Source organism: Ammodytes marinus (assembly GCF_949987685.1).
Source record: "Ammodytes marinus genome assembly, chromosome: 10".
In the NCBI taxonomy this organism is placed as follows: domain Eukaryota; kingdom Metazoa; phylum Chordata; class Actinopteri; order Uranoscopiformes; family Ammodytidae; genus Ammodytes; species Ammodytes marinus.
This window is the reverse complement of record NC_137214.1, coordinates 22,647,724-22,653,924: the sequence shown is the minus strand read 5'-3', so window position 1 is coordinate 22,653,924 and position 6,201 is coordinate 22,647,724.

Here is a 6,201-nt window from a genome sequence, read left to right as displayed (position 1 = left end):
GAAACAAATGCGTGATCCTCCCACTTCTCCACTTCTCAAAAAAAGAAAAAAAAACTTCTCCGCTCCTCCCACTGGAGTTAGAAATATTAACGAATGAGTTTATGGTAGCCTATGGAGAATAATTAACGGGTATATTGTCACATAACTCTGATCTAATCTCCTCGGCAATTCAGAAAAAAACAGAGCAATCATTTCGCTTCCGTATGAGAAGCCATAGTCTATTTTAAAAAGTTACGCATATCAGCAGTAAAGTAATAAAGCTGGCGCGGCACAGCATTTCTGACAGTGTTTTATATTCGCTGTATTTGGGAAGCTGTAGCCTAATAGCCCACTGTGCAGTAAACAGACTGTCGCTTCTTTTAAATGGGGAGTGAAAGACATTAACGTCTGACACATAAGGTGACAGTTTCCATTGAAGAGCCTGATTGATTTATTATCAGATCCATTTTCCTCAAGTGATCACAGTTTAAATTATTATATAATTATTTATATAATTTTTATATTCATATTAGGCTATAATATGAATATAAAAGGGCTCGTCTGTGACTTTAGGATCGCACAAGTGAACAGTAACAATCGCGTGCAGCCGCAGCGTTACATGAATCCACCTGACATAAATCTGTTCAGTGGCACAGACGTTAAAAAGCATACAATACAAATATGTTTATTAATCTGAATGTAGAGCATGTCACGATGTGTAAGGTGGCCGCCTATATGAACGTACCGAGGGCTGAGAACAAGGCTACTGATCAGATAAATGATCGGTCAAACGTAAAATCATCAGGAAATGATAAAAACATCCCGATGGAGATTTCTGTGGAGTGATTTTGCTTCAAACTGTACAGGGACGCGTGTGACAGTGACACTCCTTCTTCAGTCGGAGCTGCAGCGTAAAGTGAAAACAAACTCAGGGTAGGTCTAACCACCTATCCAGCAGGTTAGACCCACGGCGTATGTTGCCGCAGTAACTGACTCTCGGTTGCATTGAACCTGCTACCTGAAACGGAAAACCCAGAGTTTCCACCAACTCAGAGCGAACAAACTCCGGGTTGCCTCAAAACCAGCTACCTGAAACAGGCCCCTGGACTCTGTTTTTCACTCTGCTTTAAGGTTCATCACAGGAGATGCTTATGACACACACCATTGTCTTTTATATGAAAAGGTTGGGTGGTCCTCCCTTAAAGAGAGACGTGACGCACATTGGCATATTTTAATTTACAAAGCCTTGACCGGGAAGCTTCCTCGTTATTTAACTGAATTGCTGCAAATCTCAGATGGGCTTTATCAGACCCGCTCCACTGACATGCTTATGCTTTATGTCCCACAAGCCCGGTCTGAGCTAGGAAAGACAGCTTTTAGCTTCAGTGCCCCTGACTCCTGGAACAACTTACAGCAACAAATTAAACTAAATAACTTCATATCCTTTAACCAATTTAAACAAACTATTTTAAATCTGCCAAACTCTACCTGTAACTGTTTTAATTAGGCTATATCGTACTCTCACCCATTTAATTTTAATTGCTACCACTTAATTTCACCACTGTGTAAATGTTTCAATTGTTTTTCTCTTCACCTGTTGTTGTGTATTTGATGTATTTGCGTTGAATATTGTTAATGTATTGTTGTTTTTCCTTTGAATTTGTTTGAACTCGACGTCATTGAAAATGAGGGTCACCCCTCAATTGGTCTCTCGAGGATAAATAAAAGTCGAGGATAAATAAAAGTTAAATGAAATGAAATGAAAATGAAATAATAGGTGACATTTAAGGTGCATAACATGTATTTTGGCGCCATCCAGTGGTGACAGTTGTAGATTGCAACACTTTTATGTCTACCCCTCACGTTTAGAGAATTTACAGAAGCTACGGTGGCTTTCAAGGACAAGAAGCTAGTAAAGATGACATCATCCACCACTTCTTTACCTCTTTCTACAATATCAAGTGATGACGTTAGGACGTATTTGGTTATTTATTATAAAGTACTTATTCATCGTCTTCCAACCAGTGCATTTTGGATGGACCCCCACTATATTTAAGAACGCATAAGGCCGTTAAGTCTGTCCGTTCGGCGTTCTGTGCTACAGTAGAAACATGGAGGCACGCCCGCTCTTATGTAGATTAAAACAAAAACGCTCATTACAAGGAAACAGCCATTTTTATTTTCAAGCAATTACACAATAATTAAAACATGAATATACTATTATATTCCAATTCTACCAAGTCTGTTCTAAAAAAATCCCTTTACACACTGCACCTTTAACTAAATGGTGTTGTAGCTATATATGAGGGCAATGTGGATCTCATATTGTATTGCCTTGTTGAGGAACTGCAGTAGAAGCGTGAGTAATGCAGTTGATACTTTGGAACAGACACTTTCCAGAGTGTTTGTTTGGGTCCAAATCTGTCTGTTTGATTTCTCATAGCTTGAGGCGGTGTGTGTGCTCCTGCAAAAGTGGAAGTGTTGCATTATAAATGGGGAAGCATGTAACTTCAATGCTGTCACTCAACACTCTGCAAACCTGAGATGTTCTCACTTATCCATTCGATACAGCACACATGTAACATGATTCTGAGGTTCCGAAACAAAGGGCGCTCGACGTGTCCAACGTGAGGGTTTAAAAACACTGTCTTACTGTCGGTCCTGGAACCTTTGAGTCACACGGTCCTCCAACGCTGTCCTTAACTCGGTTTTCTGTTAAAAACAGGAGGACAGAGATCACTTTATATTATCCCTGAAGTGCTGCTTTCTTTCATTTAGACCTGAGAAGAAAACTTGAAAATATTCATTTATTTTAAATCCACAGCATGTAAAATCAATAGATGTCTTATGCCATCACTTATAATCTAACCAATATAAAAACTAAAACCCAACACAATTACTAACCACAACAAAATGGTGCTGTTAAAAATACATATAGAATTAACAAAAATCAATAAATCGAATCCACATACAGATGAGTGATACTCTTTATTCAAACACAACTGCCATTTCTGCATATTGCTTCCATATCCAAACCATCCTCAAGGTCACATTAACTGAATGATGGTGTGGCTACATACTCATTAGCATTAGATGTGCTCAGCGGATTTTGCTCAAACCTTTATCTGCATGTTGCTGTGCAGTGTCCCACTGTTCAGCAGCTGGTTGTACTGCCAGCCCCAGCCAACCTCCCCCACATAGCTCTGCCTGGGCCCAGGAGGAGGGGCATTGGGTGCAGCTCGGCACAAGTAACTGAGGTCACCTGTGGCCTCCGGTGATGAGGCGCCAACACCAATGTACCGGGGGAAATAATTAGATCTGGGCCTGTAGTCTCCAATTCCGTCTGGGCCTTGTGAGAATCAGTGAGAAAAGAAGATAAATATATATATAAGTATCCAACCCAACATGAATCCTTTACCCACAACATAGAGTCAGAACACACACAGATATTAATAAAGAGAAATAAATAAACAGAACATGCATTCTCTCAGTTATAATAACCTAAAGGAAACATACATAATTAATCCTTAGAAAACAAAGCACAAAACCGAGACACAATCTACAATGACTGCCCTCTTTGTTGGGAGAGGGGACTCCTTCAATCAGAAGAAACAGACTATGCACCTTTTACATTTTAAATGAACATTTGATTTTTGACTAACATCTTTTTGCTTCTGAAACAATACAAGTTCCCATCAGGGATGAATAAAATATGATCTATCTATCTATCTATCTATCTATCTATCTATCTATCTATCTATCTATCTATCTATCTATCTATCTATCTATCTATCTATCTATCTATCTATCTATCTATCTATCTATCTATCTATCTATCTATCTATCTATCTATCTATCTATCTATCTATCTATCTATCTATCTATCTATCTATCTACACAAAAGTAACGCTTTACGTTTTCCATTTTATACATGATTGCAGTGTAAGCACACATCTGCACGGACACTGACATGCCCAGATGCATACAAAATACCATACTGCACAATTACACAAATTCACACAGACACATGTAATATGTCAACTTACTTTTAGACCTGTTTATAGTTCCACAATATATCTAATTACAGTTATGTTTGCGTGTACACAGAGCGTATGCTTGGATGTCATATAATTGTTGAACAAAGCTTTGGGGTCTTAAGCATTATCTCACAGGAAACTGGGTTTTAGCAGTCTGACAATACATAGTTTCCCACCGATGTGTGTTTTGGTATAGTGATACCCCTCACAATAATGTAGATACAGCAACAGAGACATCCATTCAAATTCCAAACTTTGACAAATGACAAATACATTTTACTCCCTAGAATTGCACTCAGACACAATTGAAGGTCACATGTCTTTTTGCTTCTCATACCTGTAAAGATCATCCTCTGCCCATGCTGTGGCCCTCCTGCAGCTGCTTCATTTTCTTGAATCATTTCTTCCACTTTTATGTTTAGATTAGTTGCAGGCTCAACACACCTCTATAATAGTCACCCTTGGGTGATAACTTGAGCCCAGCAGCCTGCTCTGTCCATGGGGTCATTGTCGGTTGTCATGCAACCGCTGGTTGTCAAGGCATCAGTGGTTGTGTCCTAGTTGCATTGTAAAAACAGGTGGTGCCTCAGCTAATGAAGCATGGCCACTACACGTCATTTTAAACTACATATTTACAAATCACTTCATGTCTCAATAAGTTAAAATGAAGACAGACATGCCAAAAACATATTATTTTTTTATTAAATATTAATCATCGTAGTCATGGGTATCTATTTTTTTATGGCACAGTTAACAATTCAATTTAATAAACTCCATTGCAAATACAAATACAATAACAGTAACAACTTCACATATATATATATATATATATATATATATATATATATACAGCTCTGGAAAAAATTAAGAGACCACTCCAAATGTTCAGTGTCTCTTGTTTTACAATTTATAGGTTAATGTTTGAGTAGAATGAACATTTTGGTTGTATTCTATAAACTACTGATAACATATCTAACAAACTCACAATAAGAATATTGTCATTAAGAGCATTTTCATTAAGTAATGTAGAGATGAAGATTTAAGAAAATTCCAGACTTACGCACCCATGTTCTCCATAATCTTTTATAATGCTACTGAACATTTATATTTTGTATATTTATTTCATTCCATCCTGATAACATGTTTGAGGATGAAATATATTTAGTAAAATACTTACGTAGAATTTTAGGCACATACTTGAGTAATTCCATTCTGTACTACCAATACGCTTCACTACATTTAAGATGCCAATTTTTGACTTTTTACTCTAGTTTTATTTGACAAAATTAAATTAGTTAGGTAAGTTGCCTCAGTTTCAAAATACATTACCCTCATTAATACTATATAATGTATAATTATGGATCAAGCTATCTAGCAGTACTTGGCTCTTGAAACCGGTAATGACATCCTGCATGTTTGCGTCTAGCCCAACATGTATTACCTTATTGTGACCCTAGATGGCCCCACAGCACCACATTGATCTCCCCCTTCCCCAATCGCCCCCCACTTCTTTGTTAAATGGACTCGCCCATGAGCCGCCCCTTGTCCTTAAATCTCCATCAAGTTAAATAGACATAACAGCAGTCAGACAGGAAATGCAATGGTTTTGCCTTCGAGATAAGATTACAAAATTCCTCGTACTAACATCAAAAAAATCCAAATTAAATTAGCGTATGCAATTAACTGTAGGCTACATTGCAATAACAATAACAAATCAAGCAAACAAATAATATTTCAGCTCTACAGTCACTGAATTAACTCCAAAACAGATATTAAATTAGCCTACCTATGTTTTGACATGCTGTAAAATGTGAATATGCTGCATTATTATTAATATTATTTATTTAATTATTGCATGTCAAGTAGGCTAGTTTAGCAAATAGGCCTGAGCCTATATCGGCCAATGCCGATTTGTATTAGGTGTTATTCATTTATAAGCCTGCAGGCCTATGGGTTTAATCATTTGTTGTTTTCCTCAAGTGGTTGACTGAATTAATTCCGTAGTCAAAAGAGACCCATTTGGTGTGATGTTTTGCACCCTGGTATTGCCACGTGGGGGGTAGGCTACTGAAATAGTAAGAGATAGTAAGAAAACAGCAACATGACTATTTCATTTAGGCTATTTCAGGCTCCTTCTAGAATCTAGGTAGCCTATAGCCTACTGTTACCTCAATCGTCTCTTATT